General features: G+C 34.6%; 1 long non-coding RNA gene across 1 annotated transcript in view; it reads left to right on the top strand.

Annotated features, from left to right (window-relative positions):
• The window catches only part of LOC134733684 (uncharacterized), a 78230-nt gene that overhangs the window by 38471 nt on the left and 12920 nt on the right, over positions 1-26839 (top strand). The gene's annotated exons all lie outside the window — the stretch shown is intronic.

The following is a 26839-nucleotide window of genomic DNA, read 5'->3' as shown; positions in this document are numbered from 1 at the left end:
TTTTTTCTCATAAGTCATAGGATTACACTGTTTTATCTTTCTTTTGATAGGGATTTTGATAGGGATATTGGTACTTAACTTGACAATATGTAAAGCAAGAAATAATAAATATGAACATGTAGTCTAAGTGTAAAAAAATAAGGCTATTTTGGCATCATGGCAAACTGGAGAACACATATGTTGTCTAATTGAAGCAATCCAGATAATGACCACCACTTAGGTATGTAGCCCAGTGTTGCCCTGTCTTCCAGCTTTACAAAAGAAATTGGTTGGGAGGCTGAGGTGGGCGGATCACTTGAGGTCAGGAGTTCGAGACCAGCCTTGCCAACATGGGGAAACTCTGTCTCTTCTAAAAATACAAAAATTAGCCAAGTGTGGTGGCAGGCGCCTGGGGTCCCAGCTACTCGGGAGGCTGAAGCAGGAGAATCACTTAAACCCGGGAAGGGGAGGTTGCAGTGAGCCAAGATCATGCCACTGTGCTCCAGCCTGGGCGACAGAGCGAAACTCTGTCTCAAAAAAAAAAAAAAAAAAAAAAAAAAAAAAAAAAAAAAAAAGAAACTGAAAATCCAGATTTAATGAAGAGTTTTATGATTTTTAAGTGTTGTCAATTTACTTATTCATTACTTATTAAGTTCATATTGTGAAAAAGATTCATCTTCAAACATCACTATATTTGTTTATTTTTTTTAATAGCACAAAATTAGTGAACATATTTATGGGCTAGATAATTTCTGTTGGTGACTGCTTTCTCACAGCAAACAATGGGTTATTGAGATTGGGTTATGGAACTAAATGGGGGTAGAGGGGGAAATTAAAAAATAAAGAAGGTCTATATGAGATACCCTCCAAAAACCTGGCAACTATCCACTTGAGAAACTTCTAGAAGACCTGGATTGTGAAGACTTGCTCATTAGGTAGTGCAAAGAAACATAGTAGTTAGCATGAGAACAGAGTCTAATTTCCCCCCTTTTCTTGAATATGTTCAACTTTTATGAGATCAGTTAAATCTCATTACTAAAGAACTCTCTAAATATTATTGGGGATTTCATGTGCTTTCATGTTGGAGAATGGCAAATGATGCCAGATGTAGAATAGGTAAAACAAGTATACCCTCTGTCCTTGATCATTTAAGGGTAGTAGCAGAAACCCTCTGTAAACTTCTATGCTCCCGGGAGTACGTGCATTCAGGTTCAACTGAAGATGCTATACTTCTCTTAAACTTCCTACGCTCCAGAACATACTTTGAGACAAATAAACAAAATACCAGAAGGGAAGATTGTTCTCAAGAAGAAGAATGTGTTGGGTTGTTCTGTTTATAACATGACTGTGTGTATCCCCCTTTTCCCTGTGAATGAGTGAGGCCCATTCTGTAGCATGAATTGACATGGTTTAATAAGTTGCTCCCAATGACACTGCAGGAAACTGACTTATACATCTGTCCTAGAAAATCTGTGTTAGTATTTATGATATATTTCCTGAAATAATCATGTTGGGTCAAAGATTACACACACTTAATTATAATGCGTAATAAAAAAACAGCATCGAAAGAGACAGTGACATTCCCTCTCTGGTGGCCAACAGTAGATATTATCCACATATTAAATATTTGCCAAACTAATGCCTTAAAATGGCATTTTACTATTTTGGTATCCAGTGAAGTTGAGCATCATTTTCATGTAAAGTTAATTATTACAGTTTGTAAGGAAATTATATAGTGCTCATTAGAAACTAATAAATCTTCATTTAACTTTTGTGGTGAGATCACTTTCAAAAAATCAAGAAAATGTGAACAATGTTTCCAAGTACTGGAAAAAAAAAGTTTACAGCATTTACGTTGAATTTAATAACAATGATCTGTGACTTGAATGATAACATATTTTAGTGGATAGGCAGCTGCTAGAAAAAACAAAACGCCCCATATTCTAGTGATTACAAGAGCCTAGCGAAATGGCAATACTGGTAATTAGGTATTTATTTTACATAGTATTAAAAAATAAGGTCTTCAATGTTTATTTTAAAATATTGAAAGATATTTAAAACATTTTAATATAAAAAGTGAGCACTAAAATATAAAGTAAAACAATGGATGTTATATAATGTGTTCTCATTTAAAGCAATTTTAGTAGATACAATTTATAGAAATTTAAATAGTATTAAAAACACACTGATCACCTCATAAAAACAGACCAAATTAATGAACCATACAAACTGGAAAGTAAATATTACTTGACTTTATTTTAAAAGCGCTCTTTCAATACGCAAAGTACATCAATGGTGTTATCATTGATTCCCAAGTACACTTTTGGGCAAATTTTTTCATTCTGCTGATAAACTCATTTCTGAGTCTATACTAGCCTGAGGAAGGTAAGGAGATATTTATGAGCTAACTTCATAAGTTTCTTCTGATGTCTTCATCTTTAAATAATTCCATCTCTTATTTGATAACACTAAGAAATCTTTTTGGAAAAACTTACTGCTTTTTGGCAGGAATGGATAGTCAACCACAGGTTTGATTTGAAAGAAACTATTTCTAGTTTGTCCCAACCTTCTTTAGTGTCATGATGTATATGTGAAAATTCAGATGCAGAGTTCCCTGAATCATCTTTAAGACTGTCATGTTCACATTCTGCTTGTTCAAAAAGTCTTTGAATCAGAGTAAGAATTATACTTGGCACATGAGCTTTGCTTTGTTTGTTGTAATTTGCTTCCTCTTCTTGAGGATTTTGAGCTATACTGAATACAAAATTTTAATACAGTGTATAAATCTCTTGAAGATGTGTGAAGAGATAAATGATTCTATTTTCGGGTTTTACAAATCAAAAAATGAAAGTTTTGCATCTGCTGATATCTACAAGTATCATTTTCTGTACTTTAGAATATCTGCACTTCTGTATTTGTAGATGGGTATAACACTGGCTTAGTTGTTGTGGCAGATGATGCTTTGTTCTGTCCTGGGGAACATTAAGAGAAAATCAGTCTCTCATAAGAACTTTATAAGCTGCTGTAATTGAAAAGCTGCTTGCTAAAAGTTGTGATAAACTAAAGTTGGGACAGGGAACAACTACATTTAATGTTTCTGAAGTGACATTAAATGTTTACCTCTATAGGTTAGAATTTAAGTTCCAAACCAAGATGAAATAGGATAAGTATAAATGTAAGTAATCGGGTATTTGAGTTTAAAAATATTAGATTCAGAGTGCATAATGACGTTAGCAATTAACACTAAAAAATTGAGTGAGCTACAAACGAATAAAATGAATGCAACAACTATTTAGTTATTGGAATATTATAGCCAATTGTAGAGTCACAAAATTCTATTGTTTTCTTCAGATTGCATCACTTTAACTGTTTTTTGTTGTCACTGCTGACAGCAACATACACCAGACTGGCGACTTCCTGGAGAGCCGGTCTATGAAAGGTGTTAAAAATCCATTCTTTGGAAATAGTGAGAAATATGGTTCTAGTTAACTCTGGTTTGCTCCAGTAACTGCTAACATAACTGTCAAAATAGGAAAATGATCCAGCTCCAGAGCATTTAAGAAATCTCTTATTTGGAATCCGGACATGTGCAAGGAAAAAGTCATTTATAATCTTCCATTGCTTTCTAAGACTGGTGTGCTGTACTAACTATAGGGTCTTTTGTTTGCAGAACACTCACACACAAAATCGTCATCTTTATCCTAATGGCGTCTGGCACTCTTAAAAACAGTAGTGGGTGGGGGTATAGGGTGTTGGAGAGTGAAGCAAGACAGAACTAAATTGCTTTGACTAAAAAAGGGAGAGGGGTTTAGGAGGTAGAGGACAGGAATGAAAAATCAAGCAAAAATAAAAGAAGAGCCAATAGCTAAAAAGCTAAATAATAGGGTGGCCAGGGTAGGGGCAGGGGAGGTTGATGGAGAACTCGTATAGCAAGGCTAAGAGAAGACTTTCTAATGGGGGATTTTGGAAGAAAATGCTCTGATATATTCAACTTATGCTCTCTTTCATTCTAACAAGTACATATTTGGAAATTTCAACACTGTTTTTGGCAAGTGAAGGTTATTTTGGGGAGAACCCAAAGAAGAGGATAAGGGGACAATTGATATATATTATTTCCAAATATCAAAAATATAGTTTATATTAATTAGCAATATATTTCTCCCTGTCTCACTAAATAAATGTTGATCAATACTGAAAAAAATCCGGTGACAAATTATAGATGTGCCTGGAGCAACCTGTACTGATGGTCACACTGTAACAGTAGAATATTGATAAATTAGAAAACTTTTAAAGGAGGGCTGCCTCAATAGTGTAGGGTCTTGAAATTAGGGTAGATGAGGATGTATTGTAGTGAAACCTGACAGTATAAGGATAAGAACTGAAGGTGTACATTCAGGGTAAGGAGAGAGAGTCCACACTGGTTTTGTGTTACCCTGTATTGCAACAGGCAGAACCAGGAACAGCAGAGGTTAGTGATAGGAGAGTTAGACTGTTTATAATATAAGAAGGAACTTTCTAATAATAGTAGTTACTTTGGGAAGTCACTGATACCATTCAGCAAATATTGGGTATTCGTTTCTTAATTGTTGTATTGGATCTGTATGTCTCATCTGCATGGCCTCTACAGTTAGTAGAGGTGGAATTCTACAATTATACCTTTGGTTGGTTGTTCTTTCATCAAGTAGTGGGTTTGGCCATTTCCTTCATACTGCGGTTCAATTCAGAGAAAATAAATAATTTGTGTATCATTGGGTTCTCTAAAGTAAAATACAGTCTCACATTTCAACCAGTTATATTAGCATTATTTAAATTATCATAATTTCCAAAATTGAACTCACCTCTTACATGTTTTGAAAATGTAATTCACAAACATAAATGTGATTTAAGTTACAATTAACTCCCATAAATAAGGGGAAACAACAAAAAATCTCATTTGAAATATAATTTCAGAGTTTTGAAAATCAAGTTTATTCTTAGAAACATATGTGAGTAAGAAAAGCATGGGAGAACAGATAAGAGACAATGCAATAAAAAGGAGGAGAGAGAGGAGGAGAAAAGAAAAAGAAAAGAGGAAGAGAAAGGGGAGAGAACAGGGCAGGATCAAGTGTGAATATGTGTGTGTTCTATTTCCCATTCCAGTGCCTTTCAACAGGAGAACTGGAAGAGCAATGAGAAAAAAAGATTTATTTTTTAAACATGTACAATTGTGGAGAAAAGGCCACGACATGCCAAAATGTTGAAAAAAAGCAGCCCCTGAGCTCTGACTACAAGGATTATGAAACTCCAAAAATACACCAGACTGTGAGAACTACCACCTACATTTGCAATGTTTTACAAGTTAAAAATGTCACAGTGCATAAAAATAGTTTTTTTCACCCCTATGGACTGATGGTTGGTGGTTTAACTTGAGAACCAGACTGCTGCGGTAGTTTGAATAGCCTGAATATGCATTCACAGCATGGAAATAAAATGAAAAATGGCTTTCATCAGACTTTTCTTGTGTCCAGGAAACATATTTAGTCTTCTGTTTCCCTCAACGTCTTTTTGGAGAGGGAAAAAAAGAGAATATCTCTGTTTTCAAAAATGCTTGTAATCAATCCTTTCAAATCCAAAGTGATTGTGTCAGTTTTTGTCATGATTACATAAAGTTGTTTTCATGATTTTAAAAAAAAAAAAACTAAGTTGGCTAGGAAAAGTAAAATATGAAACAATGCCACACAATTTCTTAAGAATAGACTGATTTCTAAAGATATGCTGTGAAACCTGAACAGGCTTATTTTAAAGGCTTAGTTTTTCTATGTTCAGCACAGTAACTCACTGTTGAAAAGCTTCCAGCTTTGATCACATACACACAAACAAAAGGGGCTCTCTTCCAATCTCCTTGCATTCTCTGTTCAGACAGCTCTAGTTTTCTCTTGTGGATCTTCTGCTTCACAGTCCTGGGGCATTAGTAAACACCAAAGGTGTCCCAAACATATGGCTAACCACAAGGGTTCCGTGTGGGGTTGGCTTTCAGTGTATCTGATGATAACACATTTCAAGCGGCAACTCAGTCGGTGATTCCCTGAGTCTAGCAGGTCTCCATTTGGCTCCAAATGATCTGGGCGTGGATTTTTCTGTTTGAGGATTACCCATTTCTGTAATGGCCCAGCTTCTGTTCCTTTGACCGTTTGGTCACCTCTGCATCCTGGTGATCAAGCTGCAATGATAGCTCATTCAACTGTTCAGCTGCAGCCCCTGGTAAGCAAGGTGGGCCCACAGGAGCAAGTGAAAATGACCCATTAGCAGAAACAGAAGCTTAAAAAAAAAAAAAAGGCTCATATGTTTAATTCACCACTGAAGGCTTTTATTTCCCCCTTGAATTTATTTTTTTAACTTGTGGTTTTCCTTTTAACCCTGATGTTGGTTCATATAATCAAAAAATTATTGATAATGGAGAGTTGAAAGGCTCATTTTTTATTTTGCATTCTATCAGGGAAAAGCTAAGAAACTCTTTGAAGTCGTTAAAACATCTGGGGTAGCATAAATGTTTCCACATAGTATAATTGAGGAACAAGTTATCTTGCTTTATCCCCCCCGCCTTTTTTTTTTTTTTTTTTCTCACTTCGTCTTTGAAGATATAGTTTTCTCTGCCAGGAACATTCTTTTACTCCTTCTTTTGCCAAATTCCTTGAGAAAACTAATCAAAACAGATGTCCTGGAGTTCATTGTATTTCTTTTGTATGCTATTATAGATTTGGACTTCACATAAATCCTATTACACTTACAATTAATTTTTAAGTATGTAATAATTATGCAGGGGTTATCTGTTTAGTGTCCATCTCCTTCACACTCCAAGTGGGTTGAGATGGCCGTTGATTTTTTTTTTTCATGTACATTTGTGGTTAGCAGAATTCCTGGCCCTTGTTGGAGGCACTCAATATTTATTGAATTTAAAAAATGATTAAATATATGAATTAATGAAGGAAAATCTCAGTAACCTTTTTCTTGGCTTTCTAGAGTATTTTTTAAAAGTATCTTTCTTGGTGAATTCAATAAACTTTCTATATACATTGGGCAAGTACTTTGGGCAATCTAAAGGCAGGATCAAGAGACATCAGATCTTATTTCTCTGAGTTCCTGCTTTACCTCACATGCCATACTCACTGTGGCCAGCTCAGTTTTTTTGTTTTTCCTGAGACAGTCTTGCTCTGTTGCCCAGGCTGAAGTGCAGTGGCATGATCACTGCTCACTGCAGTCTTGACCTCCTGGGCTGAAGCAATCCTCCTGCCTCAGCCTCCTGAGTAGCTGGGACTACGGATGCATGCCACAGCTGGCTAATTTTTGTATTTTTGTAGAGATGGCGTTTTGCCCTTTTGCTCAGGCTGGTCTCGAACTCCTGGGCTCAAGCGATCCACCTGCCTTGGCTTCCCAAAATGCTGGGATTACCAGTGTAAGCTACTGCGCTGGGCCCAAACCTCAGTCTTTAACTCTTATTTTGGTACCTCTGAGAGAGCAGAAATAAGGGAAAACACAAGCAGATGGCAGTGACAAAGAGGAGAGGAGCCTCAGGGCTAGAAGAGAGTGGAAAGTGAGCCGAGGTGGGGTTTGCTGTTGAACAGGCAGGCTTGACTTTAAATTAGAAGTTGCAATTGGTTGAAGCAGACCTTTCAATCTCCCTGTTTTCAAAAAACGTCTGAGATTTTTTTTCCTTCTAAAAGGCTCTCTGTCTTAACTTCTAGATTCAGTGATTACCTCCTAAAAAAGCAGCGTGTCCTCTGGGGTATCGTTCAGTCCTTCAAAATGTCTGTGCTATACCAAATGTCTCTGCTGTGTCTGAATACTGAGGGGCCTGCTCTTCCTAGAGGGCAAACTGAAAGGAAATTAGGCTGTAGAAGCTGAGTATCTGGATTTGAGTCCTTACTTACTTGGCGAATTACTTCACTGCTCATGCCTGCCTTTTCTCATGTGAATGTCCACATCATCTACTTCATATTTTGTTGTAAGAATAAGATGAGGTATTGAAACATTTTATAAATCTTGCACAAATCCATTCTTCCTCCTTCTTCCCAATACAGGATAAATATGCCCTAAGATATTACCAGATAGCTCTATTTTATGCCATCTACCATCTTCTGCAAGCAAAGCCTGAAAACCAGGCTACTTTTTTTTTTTTTAATAATAAAACATCAGCAAAAGCTACTGTTTACTAAATGCCTGCTGTAGTGAGTGATCTAAATAGCAGTAATCAAATTTGAATAATTATTTTCTTTTATAGATTTAGAAACTGAGGATCAAAGTTTGTGTGGCTGCATTTTCAATCTAGTTCTGAGTAGAAACATCATTTTTAAAAATCTCTATCCACAATGAAATCTTTCTTTTAAGAGGAATTCATTGATTTGTTGAGAATTTTAGATACTTGGATAGATTTGTGGGGGAAATATTAAAAGAGATGAGAGTCTTTAGGCTTCCAAAAGGTTCTTAACTTTAAACTCACGTGTTAAAACTGCACATGTGAACAAAATTTACATATAATTTCATGGATTTTATGAATTGCCTTAAGCCAGTTCACAGATCTTTGGCTTAATAATCCCTGCATTAAGGTATAATGAGCCCCATGACATAAAATTCCTTTATAGTAAACAGCTAGTTTGGGACTCTGAGGTCAGAAGAAAGCTAGCTCAATGTGGCACACATACAGCAAACCCAGATTTTTCATGGGCAGCACATACGACATTTTGAGACCTTATAGTTGTTTGTTACTAGGTCTGTCCTGTGCATTGTAGGATGTTTCCAACAAGCATCCTTGTCTCCTTCACCCACTAGGTGCCAGTAATTAGTGTACCCTACTCCCCAGTTGTGAGACTACAAATGTCTCCAGAATTACCTACCATTCCCTGGAGGCAAAGATCTCTTCCAGTTGAAAGCCACTGAGCTAAACTCAACTGGGTGCTAAGGCAGTGTGTTTAAGCATGAGCCCCTACCAGTTGATGTTTGAAGCTGCTGAATTTATGAATGTTTGTGTTTATTGAGCCATTAAAGCTTCACTTTCAGAGTGGGGTGGGGGTCCTTGGCAGCTGCCAAGCCGATTAGTTTTGCTTTTCTCCCCAAGGGAAAAAAGGTAAGGGGTGGTGGTGAGTGCAACTGTGCTCCAAAATGCTTCCATCTCGCATTTCACCACTGAAAGATTCCTTTTAGTTAACAAACTACTTTTTTGGAAAGCAACCTACCCTCCCCAAGGGAAGATTAAATCATATTTGCACCTAATTGTGATTTTCCTAATTAGGCCTTAACTAAAAAAAAAAAAAAATGTTTAATCTTTGAAAGCACTAGGCATCAGTTCAAGCCATGAAGACAAAAGTTGGGAGTGTCGTATTCTAGAACCTAGGGTCACCGGGTTTGTGAGGGGACTGGAATCTGGAAAGCCACTGACATCACCTGCTTTGTAATCACGGGCAGTGTCCTGCCTACAGAAATGACTGAAAGGAAGATAACAGTGATGATCTGCAGCATCTCTCCTTTCCCTGACCCCCCACCCCACCCCAAAATTTGTATTTATTTTAAGTAGAAAAGGAGTTGGGCGGGGAGAAACAGGAGTGTGTGTGTAAATAACCAAACAACAGGAGTGTGTAGTTATTTGAATTAATCTCATTTACTACTTGTCTCAATCCCATCAGTGAAATTTCATTTGATATTTAAAAATAAGGCTCAGAGATACTAAAGAACTTATCTAACTTCAAACATTCATTAATTGTTAGAGTTGACGTCTGACTCCATAGCTCCTGCTCTTCTCTTGCCTCCATCCTCTCCGTTCCCTCTCTTCATCTTCTCTCTTTTCTTTCTTCCAATTTTGTTCCTTCCTTGACTGTCTGGATAAATGTATATGTAAAATATACAATATAATAATTAAATAGGTTCCCATGAGCCACTATTCAACTTAACAATTAAGACATCGCAAAGGTCATTGTTTACTTCTATGATTCTTTTTTCTATATTCCTATCTTTCCCTACAGATAAGCATTATCTTAAATTTAGTGCTTATTGTTGCCTTGGCTTTTAAAACTTTACACACACACACACACACACACACACACACACACACACACACACACACAGTCATCCCTCCAGATGAGCAAGTATTGGTTGCCGAACTCCCTGTGGATACTGAAATCTATGGGTGCTCAAGTCCCTGATATAAAATGTGTTTGCATATTACTATGCTTATCCTCTCATATACTTTAAATCATCTCCAGATTACTTATAATACCTAATACAATGCAAATACTATGCTAATAGTTGTTACGCTGTATTGTTTAGGGAATAATGACAAGAAAAAAGTCTGTGCATGCTCAGTACAGACACATTATTTTTTCTGAATATTTTTGATCCACAGTTGAATCCATGGATGTGGAGCACACAGATTTGGAATGCCAACTGTATTGCATATATGAATACCTGAATGACACATAATCAGAAACAGCTAGAAACCTCTGGCAGAAGCTATTCAAATACATGGGTAGGATAAGTTGAATTACCAAATTTAAGTGAAATTCTCTCAGCCTAAAACAAAACTCCCATCTTCAAGCAAGTACCAGAGAAAGACGCACAATCTATTATTTTTAAAGGCTGACAAATAAGACAACCCAATATTGTATTCCTAGGATTCATCTGTGTTTTGGCCTGTAGCTAAACGTCATGTATTTTTAAAGCTCTAAAACATACTATCTTATGACTGTGTCATATTTATTTAATAATTTTTTCCATCATTGGATAAATGAGTCCTTTTCACAGTTTTTCTATTGTAAATTGTGCTACTATGAACATTTGACTACGTTTCTTGGTTCAAGACATCTATCCATAGGTGTATCTTCTGGTATTATAGGACAGACTCCTGGAAGTGATATTGTTGAGGCATAGGAAATGCGCAACTCTTTGAGATGTTGTCAAACTGCTTTCCTTGAGGATTTTTCCAACTTATACTCCTCCCAAGAATATCTGAGAGTCTGTATTGATGTGCATCATTTCCTACACTTGGTATTTCGGACACTTTGCCAATCCAGTGGGTGTAAAGTGGCATCTCATTATGATCTTAGTTTGGATTTTTCTAATTCCTGGTGAGGTTGAGCATCTTCCTATACATTTATTTGCCAGTTGAGTTCCCTTCTGTGTGAAATGACTGCCTATCCTTTTGCCCATTTCTAGCTTTATTCTTTCTTATTGATTTGCAGAATTTTTAATAAAAATTTTAAACTATAGTTTATGTTTTACAAATATCTGTCATTGTTTTTTAAATAATCGGCATGACTTCTGCTTTTCATACTACATGTTGACTTCTCAGGAAAAGCAACACTGTTGTTCATATTGGTCTCGTCCAGTTTTTTCTCTTTATCCTTAAAAATTATAGAACACTGCTTTGAGTATTCCTCCTTTTCAGGCTTTTGTGATTTCACTGGTGCCCAACTATAATCAATAGTAAGTATAGAAAAGTTTTCACTTTGTCAAGGAATTGGAAATAAAGATGTGCTGGACATATGTTCATTTCAGAGGAAGCAAGGGGGTAGGTGTGGGCTACAGTCTTCAGCTTATATAGCGAGATGGCAGCACCTGGACAATTGCATCTTAAAGGCAAGATTAGATGTATGATGCAGAAATTGGCCTCTTTTTCAGAATGAAACTTACAATAGGGAAGTCCCTGGTTCTATAATTTCTTCTTTCAGAGACTAAGTCAACTGTATTTATCTTCCCCAAATTTATGTTTAGTTTCCCCACAGTGCTGGAATTCTAATAATTCAAAATTGATTACAGTTTAGAAACAAAATCCCCAGGTAACTATTTTTTTTGTGGCTTTTACTTACTTCGAAGTGCCAAGTCTAAGGAAAGAGTCTATTTAAGTTAATTTACACGTTGGGGATACAGGCTTCGTTTGGGGCTTCCAGAATTCCAATTAAATAGAATTAGGGACCCAACTCACCTCATCCATTTGTGAGAGTGTCTTCTGGAAAGGAGAAAAGAAACGTTTTATAATCCCATCCAGACAGAAAACTTGGACTATGGCTACTGCTTATTGAAGGACTGGAGGCACCTGCGTCGTTTCTTGGAATTAGAAAAACTATCTGTATGGTTAAACTTTTTCTATTTTTCTTCCAGATAAAGCTAGGAATACTTTAATTGACGGGTAAAATAAATGTGATAATGGTCATTGACATACCTTGTTTAACATTCATCTGACAACCATATAGCAGAATAATGATTTCAGATATTGCTAAAGATGCTTCAAATAATCTTTGTTTTTTATTTCATTTAATTATGATATAAATGTACATGCTTGACCTTTAGTTGGGCCAGGTGGTATAGGTGATTGCTAACAGCGCAGCAGAGTAAGTTGTACACATTTTTGGGAAGAAAATGTGAATCATTTCACAGAAAGAACTTGGTTAAAAACTGAGCTCTAATAATGTCCAGTTTTATGACTTTACACAACTTATTCTCTTGAGAGCCTATTCCATAGTGTTTAAAATGGATCAACTATTTAATTCCCAGTGATGCTGTGAGGCTAAGGAAAGATATGTGTGTGAAGTCTGGCATGAAGTAGACGCTCAAAATCGTAACTATAATACATTACTGATTTCTTTTTTGCTAAAAATATTTGGTTCATCTTAAGTTTTGCTTTTTTCATTAAATAAACCTGGTAACCATCTAATCCCCCTTTCCTGATTATGAGGATAAGCCGATTTTCAAGTGAACTTTTAGACTCTCTTAAAGTTAGGATGGGATTATAGCTTTTTTAATGTATAAAGTAACTATTTTTTTCTTTTACTAATCTCTGTGGGAAACATTACTAAGAGTGTGTGCTGAGAAATGAGAAAGTATTTAATAGATCCTTTAGGTTTACAGAAATGACTGATGATGACAGAAAAACGCAAAATTCATCAGATAAGCATAAGTGAGCGGTATTGATAAATTTTCAGTACTATCACAGAGTAGCATGAAAAATGCTTGTGTAAGTAAAGCCAATGGGGAGACAGACTATTAAAATCATTTTGGAAGAAATATATTAGCGTCTGTTAAAATTTACGTATGGACAAATGTTTAACTGACAAATCTTAGAGAATTAGCTAGCATATAATATGACTAGTAACTTAACCAACATTTATTGAGGGCCATGAAATACTATGGAAAGGGCAGTAGCTTTAGATTCAGATGGGACTGGGTTTGAATATTGGCTCAATTTACTTTCTATTTGTTCAAGTTCAAACATTTTTTCCCCTCTGAGTCACATTTTCCTTGTATATAGCATAGAACTAAAATGCTTATTGGGAATTAAAAATATATTGCATATGGAATTCATAACAATACTTGAAAAGATGTAGGCTTTCAAAATATAGAAGCCATCAAAATAATAATGATCATAATTGGTTAAATATGGAAGCATAATATTAGGGCAGATACGAATAAATACAATAGTTTTCCTAAAGTAATTTAAGTATTAGTTTAGTAAAAAAATAAAGTATAATTAAACATTGGCTAGAAATAAACTACCTTTAGAACATCCATGTATAGAATGTTGTAAAATCATAGAGGGCAGAGTTACAAACTGATGAATTCCGTTTAAAAAATGGTAATTTTATGGACAGAATACAGTAAGGCTATTATTAGCAGTGGAATTACACTTTTTATGGCTGTAAATGGAGGAAACAGCAAACTATTTAATATGACTTAGCAAATTATCTCTCAAAATTTAGTATATGTAAAGATTACCTGAAAAAATTCTTAAAAATATAGTTTTCTAGCCTTCTTCTTAGGAAATTATGATTTGTTGCTGATGTAAAATACCCCAAAACCTACATTTTTTTTTTGAGATGGGGTCTCTCTCTTATAGGCTGGAGTATAGTGGCTCAAGTATAGCTTACTGCAGCCTTAAACTCCTGGGCTCAAGTGATCCTCCTGCCTCAGCCTCAAGAGTAGTTGGGACCACAGGCACAGGCCACCACGCCTGGCTGAAAATCTACATGAAAAAAAAAAGCAATGAAGTGATTTTGATGTAGGTGGTTTTCTGACCCTTTTAAATGCAAGGGTCTAATAAAATATAAAGTATAGATTGGAAATATTCAAGTCAACAAGTCAAATTAGAACATTATTAGGAGTGTCCTGGTCAGAGAAAATCAGACTGCCCAGCAGAAAATGTTTTGTGAGATATCAAGGACATAGATAATAAAACTTGATGATTGTTTTCTTGTAAGACAAGTACATTGAAGGCAACTAAAAGTTGAATTCCCCATGGTTGGCTAATCCTTTCCTCCTATTTGTTTTTGACATACAACTCTTCACTTATATTCTCTACCACTCATTCTCTCCTCCTTTTAAGGAAGGCTTACGTATCGATGCTTCTTCACAGAGTGATGCTTTCACTACCATTTTATTTTTGGTGGGCCATTCCCTGTTGAAATTCAAACATACCTGCACATATACATTGAAGATTCATAATCGATTCATTCCTAGGTTTAATAAATTTATATAACCCTTTTCTGTAGGCTATGTAGATGAAAAAGCTCCACATGGTGTTGTAATGATATTGTAAGGACTACTGGAAAAAACAGTAAAAGGAGATCTAGAGTTATTCTTGGTCGAGGTTGTCAAGGAAAGGGTGGAAATTATGCTAGCCCTCTATATATGATTCCAGTGTAGTTACCACCGGAATCTACAGGGGCCACTAAACATATTAAAAATGTACCGACCTTCCTAACTAAGGAAAAACAAATAAGATGCTATTATATCATTTTATAAAAAATAAAAAAAATTTATCAAATAAGCATAAGTGAGCAGTATTGGTAAGTTTTCAGTACTATCACAGAGTAGAGTGAAAAATGCTTGTGTAAGTAAAGCCAGTGGGGATATAAACTATTAAAACCATTTTGGAAAGGAATCTGTTAGCATCTGTTAAAATTTACATACAGACATATCTGTAAAACAGCATCCCAGCTTTTAGGGATTGTTGATTAAAGATATAAAATCACCAATATGGACAAGTGTACATATAAATACATTTAATGGATTATTTTTATTGGCTCACAAACTCAAAGAATCTTGAGTGTCTATTGATAAACAAAGGGTTAAAAATTATGGTACGTATCTAAGAAGAAATATTAGCTATAAAATAATGAGTTGGATCTATATGTATTGACCCAAAGGAATGTCCATGATATATTATGAAGTGCAAAGAGTAAGCTGCAGAGTTGTCGATATAGAACGTTGTGATCTTTGTAATAAACAAGGTTTAGAAAGACACCTAACAAACTCTCATACTTTTCATGACCTCAGAATGGTAAGATTGAGACTATGTCTGTGTGCGGTTTGTATTAGATTGGTGCAAAAGTAATTGCAGTTATTGCCGTTAAAAGTAATGTCAAAACCACAATTACGTTTGCACCAACCTAATATTTTTATGCAACTATATATTGCTAATGTAATATTTTAAAATACAACCAAGTATAGCAGAGAGGATGAGATTTGGTAAGAAAGGTGGCACCTACTGACAACGGGTTCAATACGTTGTGTTGCAGGTGACCCACATACGCAAAACTAAGGCTCATCCTTGTATATCAAAAGCTGGCAATTTTTATTTTTTATTTTTGGCATTGATAATGTTTGAAGCCAAGAATTAGTAATATGTTATTGATCAATTTCTTGTAATATTTATTTTCCTTTAAAATTAAGGCTTACCTTACAAAAAATGAATTATTGCCAAACGTTTTGAAATTTTGAACAGAAATTCCAGGAAGCCTGAAGCATCTGGGTAATGTATGAGTCACAAGGAAGGAATCTATCACTATCTGGACAAAGCTTTTCTTAAAAACATAAGCAGGGCAATAGGTCATGGGCGGTCGATTACTTTATTTGTAGTGACATAAGTAAATATTAACAGAACTGTGCTCTTCAGAATGATTGATGACTAGTTAAAAGGAACTTACACATTTCTTATGCAGAGTTTTAAGGAGTTGATTTTATCCTCTTTTATTCTTCTTTCACCACCCCTTTAAAGAGATTTTCTGGGAAATAAAGAAGGTGAGTAGTTTCCTAATGAGAAGTTTCTTTTTACACCCAGGGAAGGGAGGAATACATGTGCTCAGCAATTCTCATTCTGATCATTTAATTTTATAATAGACTTAACACTTGGATCAAAAACCTTTCTCACAAAATCCATGTAATATAGATATATTAACATTAATTCTGCTTGACCATCATGTTACACCTTGTCACTCATTAATATGTTTCATTTACACATATTTATCAATAATCATATTTAGGGAAAGGAAATAGTAATAAAGAACCAAACAGATCAAGTTTATGCCTCATGGAAATTGCTTTGTCTCAACGTGATTATCAGATCTTTGATCTCTCCCTATATATCACGTGCCATTTCCATTCAGACCCAAGGAAGTGATCAGAATTTTTGCCCCCTTTTAATTGGCTATATTGTTTCCATTTAGCTGATATTTTAGACTTTATACTATATTGAGCATAGTTTGTAACTTGGAATTTTCTTGTATTTAACAATACCTCATTTAATGAATTTAACTGCCTATTTACTTTTTTTTAAAAAAATTATACTTGACAGTGGTTTAAGTTTACATTGATAAATTCACTCAGTCAAAAAAGGATTGCTTCCTAAGTCAGGCACTATGCTAGGCCTCAGGATGATTATTCTAAGCAAAAGTTATGGCCTACTGGGGGAGAACAGGTGATTTAAGTGCTATGATACTCACAGGGCTGGCTTTCTGGGTGTGCAGTATGTATAGTTACACAGGGCCCTGCACTCAGAAGCACCTGTGCTGGTTTTAATGTTCTGTTGTTGCTGTTTGGACAATCTCAATAGTTTTGTCTTTGAACTTGTGCTCTGTTGTGCATTGGAACAATTGAGGATGTGTGTCATTGTAGGAGATATACACAATACGCATATCTGCTATCATTTTTTTGCCTCCTCATTGTCATGTAGCATTTGTTATGCCCCGTGCATGCAGAATGTGTTTTTCTCTTATGTATGAGAGTTCAGCAAGACTCAAAGATAGGACAAGACTACTGTGCTATGTCCATGACTGAGTAAGTGCACTAAGAATCTTGCAAGGTATATTTTCTGTTGAAACCCGAACTTGCTTGAAACACAGAAACAAGGCAATGATGTCTTAAACACAGTGGTTAAGGAGCCCTATAATATCCTTTTTCTATTTATTTCCCTGTATTACCCAACCATTTGAATATGAGTACATAGAAGTGATGAGAAAGATAGGGCAATCCATAGGTTATTTTCCTGTCAGTTCTTCCCTACTCATCAGAAAGATGAAGGTAGACAATGTAAGCAGAATTTGTGTGCATCAAAAAGTTTAATAAAAACAGTTGAGATAGTTTTGTGTTAGGTTTGTATCATTCTAGTAAGAAAATATTACATATACACTAGTTATAAAATATGAAATGTGCAATTTCAGTGATTCTTGTTAAATACTATCATGTTTTCACTTAAAATTGACATTATAAAACATAAAGAATAGTAAAATTCATGCTAATAATTAAGTATTTATAGATTTGTACAAGTTAGAATGACACTAAATACCAAATAAAGGCTGAGTGCGGTGGCTCACACCTGTAATCCCAGCACTTTGGGAGGCTGAGGTGGGCGGATCACGAGGTCAGGAGATTGAGACCATCCTGGCTAACACAGTGAAACCCCGTCTCTACTAAAAATACAAAAAATTAGCCAGGCGTAGTGGCGGGCGCCTGTAGTCCCAGCTACTCGGGAGGCTGAGGCGGGAGAATGGCGTGAACCCGGGAGGCGGAGCTTGCAGTGAGCCGAGATCGCGCCACTGCACTCCAGCCTGGGCGACAGAGCGAGACTCCGTCTCAAAAAAAAAAAAAACAAAACAAACAAAAAAAACATGAGAAATCTACAGAGACCACAGAAGAAAGGAAAAAGCCTTACATTTTAATGACATTAGTGGCAATATTTTTCCTATTTTTTGAATGAGGAGTTCCACATTTTTTTAATTGGGCCTCACAAATTATGTAACTGGACTATATCAAGGAAATACAATTTTCACATTTTCCCGATGACACTCAACCAGAAGCAGCAGAGCTGATACTGAAGTCTAGATGTGGATAATTCCAATGCTTTTAACCACTACAGTATATTCTATAAAAGCTTAGCTGTGCTATTATGATGATGGTAGGGATGTGGCAGAAAGAAGAAGGAGGGAAAAAAATGGATTATAGATTATGAAGGAGGATACCGATTTGTCCCCTCTTCAAAACCCTGGTATAATGCTAACACTAGAAAAATGGCATTAGGGAGTGTGATTATTGGCCTTCGCTCTGACCACTTTCCCGGTGATTGCTGCAATTGACCTTGTGGCAAGAGGAAGATTTTTGGATACGAAGACATTTATTATTTTTTGAACCATGTTTGACCGGCCATCAACTTGTCATTCTGTTTATAAATAAATTGGATTCTGAAAGAGGATTAGGATTTATACTCTGGATTAATCATCTGTTGATAATCCCCTTGTAATGTATATTATTATTTCATAAAAGGTATACACTGAAATAAATACATAAATATTTAAAAAGGGAACTTCAGGGTACTTTGAAGACTTTAGTCCCTTCTTCAGACATTAAAGGGGTCCAATGTACAGATGGCCCTCATCTGTACAGGTTTCACGTTTGCTGATATTTGAGATGAAGAAAAAGACAAAAATAATACAACAATAAAAATAATATGAAATATACAATATAACAACTTTTTACCCAGCATTTACATTGTATTAGGTATTTTAAGTAATCTAGAGATGATTTAAAGCATACAGAAGGATACATATAGGTGCTATGCAAACACTGCACCATTTTACAGAAGGGCCTTGTGCATCTGAGGATTTTGTTATCTATGGGGGTTGAGGGATGGAGGTTGGGGACTGGTAAGGTTGTGGAGAAATGTGTTTTGAAAGCAATCTCCCAAGGATACTGAGGGTCAACTGGTGGTGATACTCACCACTCCTCTTTTGTCTATAGCATTAACAGAAAAGATGCATGGGTACACATCCATGGTATGACATAATCAAGGTATGCAAGGTAACATACATAAAATAGTATGTTAAATGCAGATTATGAAATCTGAAATTTTTAGGCAAAGCCAGAGAAGAAAAAGAATATTACTTCAAATATGGCTTAAAAGAAAATTAGTTAGAAGCATATAGTGTACAGAAGTGGAATTAAATCAGAATAGAGTTTACATCTCGTGTATTTAAAAAAAAAACAACACAATTTTTTTTTTTTTTACTATCCCTGAATGATAGTACATAAAAGAACAATAGTTACAATACAAGCCTAAATACTCTTTAAGCCTAAGGGATGACATGAATGTACAATTTCCAGATTATTAAAGTTGGGCAACTTTTCACAAGTTTTAATTGCATTTAACCGTCTGAATAAGTTAATAATTACATGATGAAAAGTATGAAACACTTAAGACATAGGTGGGGTATTTTATATTACTTTGTTTCAGAAAGAACAAACAATAAAAAATATATATACTTATATATTTCTAGAGTGGCTGAAATCTGATATATCTATCAAATACATTTAAAAACCAGAGTTTCATTTAAAAGTAACCACAATTTTTTTGAACAATAGTGCCAATACAGGTCTAGATACGCCTCCATTATAAGGAATAACATGGATGAGTACAAAGAGTATCGAGGCCTGTATTGGGAACTCTTGTTCTTTTATGTACTATAACTCAGGGACAGTTAAAAAAAAAAAACCCAAAAACATGGTGGTTATTTTTAAATGAAACTTTGGTTTTTAAATGGATTTGATATATCAGATTTGTAGATTAGAGGGGAGCTAAAGATTAACAACATCTCCCATATTGTCTTCTAAATATGAGAGAAGTATAAAGTTGTTGATAAATGGTTGAATTAGTAACTGCTTTAACTCTGCTTCCAAGAGCTTGATAATAAATATATGTCAAATGCAAGGACAGTGTACTGTGCCAAGGCTGCTGTTGCAGACACTAGTGTCATGCCACCAAGAAGATAAACATATGAGAGTTAAGACTGAAAGTGACCTCAACAAGCTGAAAGAATGGATTGAAATGAATGAGAAAATCCTACAGTGATAATTGTAAAGTCTTGCGATTTGGTTCAAAATATTTTGTGTGTCAATGTAGGATAGAAAAAAATGTATTCCACGTTGTTGTTGTACTTACTGGCTTTCACTGAGTGTGAGTTTAATATTTGTCAACAGTGAGTTATCAAAGCCAAAGAAGACAATCTGGTCGTAGCTTGCATTAATAGAAGTAGAAAATCTCAAACAAAGGAGGAATTATCCCAGGAAATTAGGAAACAGTAGGGCTGACTACACTAGTCAGATTACATCATAAAAATTATATTAAAAGGCAGATTAAATAAACATTTGAAGAAAATGGGAATATTTTATCTGTAGAAAGAAAGATATTGGGGAAACATGATGACTGCCTTTGCTTTTTAAAGGGATCATATATAACAGATGGGTAAAATTTATTCTTTGCAACTCAAGTAGATGTATGACTTTTGAGAGGAAGTTATGGAGAGGCCATGTGTGATCCAGCAAGTTAAGTGTAGCCCTTCCAGTAATGTCACTACTGCTGTCTATACCCTAAGGGAAAGAAATGATTGTATCGAAAGGATATCTGCACTTGTATGTTTGTTTCAGCACTAGTCACAATAGCAAAGATATGGAATCAACCTGTGTCCATCAACAAATGTATAAAGAAAACGTGATATATATAACATATGATATATATAATCATATATGATATGTATATATCATATATATCATATAACATATATATCATAAATATGTATATATATCATATGAAACATATATCACATGTATATATCATATATCATATAAAATATATAATCTCATATATGTATATACATATATAATATATAACATATAACATATATGTCATATATATGTTATATACAACATATAACATAACCTATAACATATAACATATATAGCATATAATATATATCATATAACATATATAACATATATCATAACATATATATGTATATATGTATATATCATATAATATATGATATATCATATAATGTATATAATATGATATATAAGATATATGACATATAATCTATGATATACATCATATATATGATATGTAATCAATATGATAGATATATATATATCCCATAGAATATTACTCATCCATAAAAATAATGCAGTCATGTCTTTTGCAGCAACGTGGATGGAACTGGAAGCCATTTTTCTAAGTAAAATAACTCAGAAACAGGAAGTCAAGTAACCCATGTTCTCACTTATAAGTGGGAGTTAAACAAAGGATACACATGAACATATAGAGTGAAATAATAGACACTGAAGACTACAAAATATGGGAGGGTTATGGTGGGCTGAAGATTGCAAAATTACCCATTGGGTACAATGTTCACTATTCGAGTGATGGGTACACTAGAAGCCCAGACTCGACCATTACAGAACACAGGTGAGTAACAAATCTGTGCTTGTACCTCCTAAATCTATAGAAAGAAAAAATAAAGCAGACTGGACACTTTTCCAAGCTATGAATTCATTTGCATTGAAAGTACATAAGATGCTGGAAATTCAAGTTACCATTGTAAAAGATTCCTTTGCTGAGTGACAGGTTGGACTAGATAAGCTCTGCTTCCTTCCAGGATACAACATACTTCAAGAATCAAATTGAAATGGGAAATTAGACACCATGTGAATGATGACTGCTGCTAATAAAGCAATATCTTTGCCATAATACAAGTTTTCTTACTATACCATAGGAATATTCCTTTTTGTCTGCAGTGGCACCAGTCCACTATTATTCATTTTCTACCATGTATTTGAACTTTGGAATAATTATTTGGAAAAACATTTTACTAAATTGAATTCACAAAAAAATTTTTCTGTTTGTAAAATAATGAAAACATAGGTATAGAAGTCATGATATTTAAACTGTTTTCTTCCCAGATATCTGTATATATTATCTCTCTTTATTTGTAGTTCTGACATTATTTTACGAAATAAATAATAAACCTTCAGCTTAATATTCAAAAAGTCTAAAATATAATTAGTCATGGTTAACTGTGAAAATAATTATAAAGTAAATACTTTTCCCCCCTTTTTTTCTTGATGGTTTGCCAGTGTTCTATAATATTCGACTCTGGGATAAATGCTAAAGCTGACTGGATTTGATCAAAGCTCTTTCTTGTCATTTCCATCTCTTAAAAGACTCGCCAAACAGACATGGTCAAAGATGAGGCAGCCGAGTTTATCTATTCCAGCCTCTTTTGTACAGAAAATTGTATGTTTTAAAAGCCAAGAAGATACAGTATCAAACAAGAATATGATTCATCTTATTGTAAATGTAATTTTGATTTGTTCTATCCAATATGAGAAACTATAAATCACAGACATATTCAGTGAGATGAAACCAAATTATAAGGTAAACTTTAATTTTAAACAGAGATGTTAAATTCATTCTCTTCTTAAAGCTCATACACCAGCTCTAGGCAGATAGATATTTGAGTGTCGGCATTAATCCAGCAACAAAAGAGCAAAGCAAGGCAAACAAACAAAAAACAACAGGTAAAAGTTCATGGAAGTGGAGTTTACCCTATACTATACTTGCTGCTTCATAATTGTAAACCACAGTAATGTGTGTGCCTACGTGTGATTATCAAGTTTTATTTTTCTCAGATGATGAGTTACAAGAAATATCTATGCAAGGTAGTTAACTCTTTCCAACAGAGGCAGGCTCTCAGGGCAGCAAGTTGAAAGCTTTTGGCCTGAGGCCTACTGTTACTGGTAAACAACAATTTCTTGCACTGCCACTATAATTTAAATTAAGTAGAAGGCAGGTTTATAAACCCACATTATGACCCAAACTTTATGGTCCTTTTATATCTCCTGGGTTCTGATCACATTGAAACTTTCTCCGTCTGAAGCAATTTAATACAAACATTCCTTTGGCAGCCTATAAAATGTGATTTTTCATCAACCTTTTATAGGTATGTTGCGTGCATATTGTACGCCCAGTTGGAAAAGGGGTTGGGGTGGGGGAAGAACTGATGACAATGTAAGCATTGAAACTTAGGTGTTGTCCTCCTGTAAAATAGATTTGTAAATGAAAAATGATCAAAGATCATCCTAGCCCATTTTGTGTGTGTGTGTGTGTGTGTGTGTGTGTGTGTAGACAACAGATGAACAAAATTTTGGCTGAACATCTTAGTCTGTGAACAAGTAGCACTAACAAGCTCAACAATTAGAAATTTTCTAGCCCACAAAGTCATCTTCAATTCTCTCTGCTTTCCAGCCCCCACAAATTGTTTCTTTCTGAAAGTGGAAAATCTCTCTTTTGCCTGTGAGTCTAATTCTAAGCCATAACCCCTAAACGTGTAAGTAGAATGAAGAACAAGAGAATAGTAAGGTTTCTACCTCATAATTTTATTAGAATAGGTGAGCTAAAAATAATGCCAGGTGTTTTAAGAGCATTGTACTCTTAAAATATACTGGGAAAAATCGAGTATGGAAAAAAAAATATGGTAGGCACAGGTGCAAGATTTGAGCAGGGAAAACTGGACTAAAAAGAAATGCATGGGTACTATATTTGCTGTGTAAAAATCCAGAAATATACATAATGATGAAACCCTTGGAAATCTAAGGCACTTAATGTAATGGCTATTTGGTTTTGGAGTAGTCATTTGATAATACTACCATCAGTTACAACTTTTAAAATGACATGTTTCAAATAATTCTAGCTCTGCAGAGAGAATGAAATTGCCAGCCAGTTTAATTTTCTCTCAGCAATTCTTTCCTTACTTTCTCAAAGATCAGAATGTAAGGGGACAGATTGTTTTACATATGTGATGAAGATAATGAATTGCTCTGAAACTAAAATTAGGAGGCAATGGCAACAATTATGGTGATGGGGCACCCATTTGAATTTCAGTGCTTAGAATATTTTTTAAGTGAGGAGTCAGTTACTATAGAAAAAAACGTTAAAAATATAAGCCATTTATTCCATCATTAAACAAAACAAAACAAAAAATGGTAATTAGGACTGGTGATAGATGTATCAACTAAGTTCATTGTGGTAATCATTCCACAGTATCTATGCATACCAAATCATCATATAGTATACATTAAACTCACACAAGTTTACTTCTCAATTATACCTCAATAAATCTGGGGAAAATAGACATTTAATATTGAAGGAAATGAAATCAACTAAGTTGGTGACATTAGACATACCCGTACAATGAGTGATTTTGTGTATGCGTATGTGTGTATATATACAAACATATAAACAATGGAATATTATTCCGCCTTTAAAAAGAAAGAGATCCTGTTAATTTTTGAAAACATAAAGCTGGAGAATGTTAGGTCAAATAAGCCAGACATAGAAAGAGAGATACTGCATGATATCACTTATATGTGGAATCTAAAAAGTTAAACTCAGAAACAGAGAGTGGAATGATGGTTGCCAGGCGAGGGGGAAGTAGGGAGATGTTGGTCAAAGAGTACAAACCTTTAGTTATGAGATAAATGTGTTCTGGAGGCCTAATGTACAACATGATGACTATAGTAGATCGTAATATATACTTAAAATGTCCTAAAAGAGTAGATCTTAAGTATTCTTACCACACACAAATGGTAAATATGTGAAATGGATATATTAATTAGCTTGATCGTGGCAATCATTTTACAATGTATATGTGTATCAAAACATCACTGTACACCTTGAATATATACAATTTTTATTTGTCAATTATACCTTAATAAACCTGAAAAAAGGCGACATTTAATATTGAAGCAAAGAAAACCAATGAAGTTGATGAAAAACTTAGTAACAGGTGAACAATATATCCATTACCCAGGGCAGGAGAAGGTAGACTGATGAAGTGCAGATAAACTGAGCTCTGTTCCGAATTTGGCCTGCTAAATATATTCATAATCTCTACATTCCATTTGTGTTCCATTGTGGCTGCATTATCACTAATGGCCTTTCTACACTTTATTGGTATTGCATGTGTTCATAAACCCACTCCGTGATACTGGACCAAATCCCAAGGATATTAAGAAAGTAGATTGACGGGGAGCCCCTTGAAAGATGGCTCTTAGTGGACTGCCCCTGCTGTGGAATCATTCAGGACTGGGTAGTAGTCCCTAAATGTTGCTACTATGTCATCATTGCTTGGGTATTTGTAAATTTCAGCTGTACATAATTTTTTAAAAATATATTTTTCATTTCCCTTAAGTAAAATAATATCTCATACCTTTTTGTTTTCTCAAGTTTCTGAAAGAAGAAAATATGTGGGAAAAAGTGATAGGGGTAACTAAAGTGAAAATCTCCATGTCTGAGTTTAAAGAGCATTTTCCCATGAGCATTTAAGATATTCTGTAGTACTGTGACTTTAAAAATCCAAGTTAGAGTGCACGCTAACTTTGTAAGTCTGTGATTTACTTAAGCCCCGTTCCTTAGTTCACCAAATAGTTTTGTTTAGGTATCTTATTCCATACATTTTCAATGAAAATTTACAGGCTGGTAGCTACATACTGAAAATAAATCCTGATTTTTCAACTATATCACACATGTATTCTGAGTTCCCTTTTAACAAGAAATGCTTGAGTTTTCGCTTTAACTGAGAAATTTTCCAAATGCTACTGAGTCCAAGGTAATTAGCCTTTGCTTTTCCCAGAAGAAAAAACTGTGGTGGAAAATTGTAATTTCTCTGATAACGGTTCTCCTAAAGCTACTTTTCTACAGTGCTCCCAGCTGATGATGCGTTTAATGATGGAAAAACATGAATTGTTGCAATTCCATAAAATAATTAAGTTGAGAATTATCCACAGTACTCAAAATTGATTTACAGGAAAATGTCTATTTTTTTCATCTTCATGTTATACCAGAAGGAAATATCTTAGCACTGGAACTCAATTTGGAAACAAAATGAAAAAGCAAAATAAAATTGAAAAATAACAGCGAATGGATTTTTTTTTGTTTTCTCCCAGTATACATGTTTCTAAAAAGTACTACTGGAGGAACTATGTACAGGTAATTTCAAAATATTTTCCAGAAGGAGAGAGATTCTTTGGCCTTCCAGGTTGATACAACTACTTTTAGTTTTATGGGTTAAAAAATAGTAGGCATTCAAATTAACAAAAGATACAGGCTCAATGTATAGGCACTGCTTCTTGAAATTTAATCAGTTTTGGAACTATCTAATGCCTTGTATGAGATTGTTATTGCAGTGAAATGGCAGATATTAATAAAATCGTATTCACTGTAGTAGGCAGAAGATAAATTATCTTAAAAAAAAAAAAAGTCCCTCTTAAGGAGGACAATTACAGGTCTGTCATAGAATTTTAAAAACATGGGACATACAGCATAGTGTTCAACGTTCACCCTTACCTCAACCATACTGATGGCCAATTGGCTAGTACTCAAGCCAACATTTTAAAGTGTCCAATAGGATTATAATTCACATAGTGTAAGGTAATGGCTTAATTTTATTGGTGGAGCTATTCCTGTTAACATGGTCCATTTTCTTTGATAGGATACCTAAAACCTAAAAGGAAGAAGAAAATCAAAATAAGAGGATTTAGAGAGGGATTCTCAGATAAAAGTGACTTTTCTAAGAGATGAGTAGGGTATTATATAATTGCTTCCTAGATATGTTTCCTTTTTCATATTTATGGTATTAATTGAGTACTTTTAAAAATGTTTTTCATAATAATTAGAATAATGTTTTATTCTGGCAATGAAAGAAATTTAATTATAGAAAATTAAGAATGGACAAAAGCT

This window comes from Symphalangus syndactylus, chromosome 12 (genome assembly GCF_028878055.3).
Source record: "Symphalangus syndactylus isolate Jambi chromosome 12, NHGRI_mSymSyn1-v2.1_pri, whole genome shotgun sequence".
NCBI lineage: Eukaryota > Metazoa > Chordata > Mammalia > Primates > Hylobatidae > Symphalangus > Symphalangus syndactylus.
The sequence above is the reverse complement of the archived record's forward strand: the minus strand, read 5'-3'. Positions and strand labels throughout refer to the sequence as shown.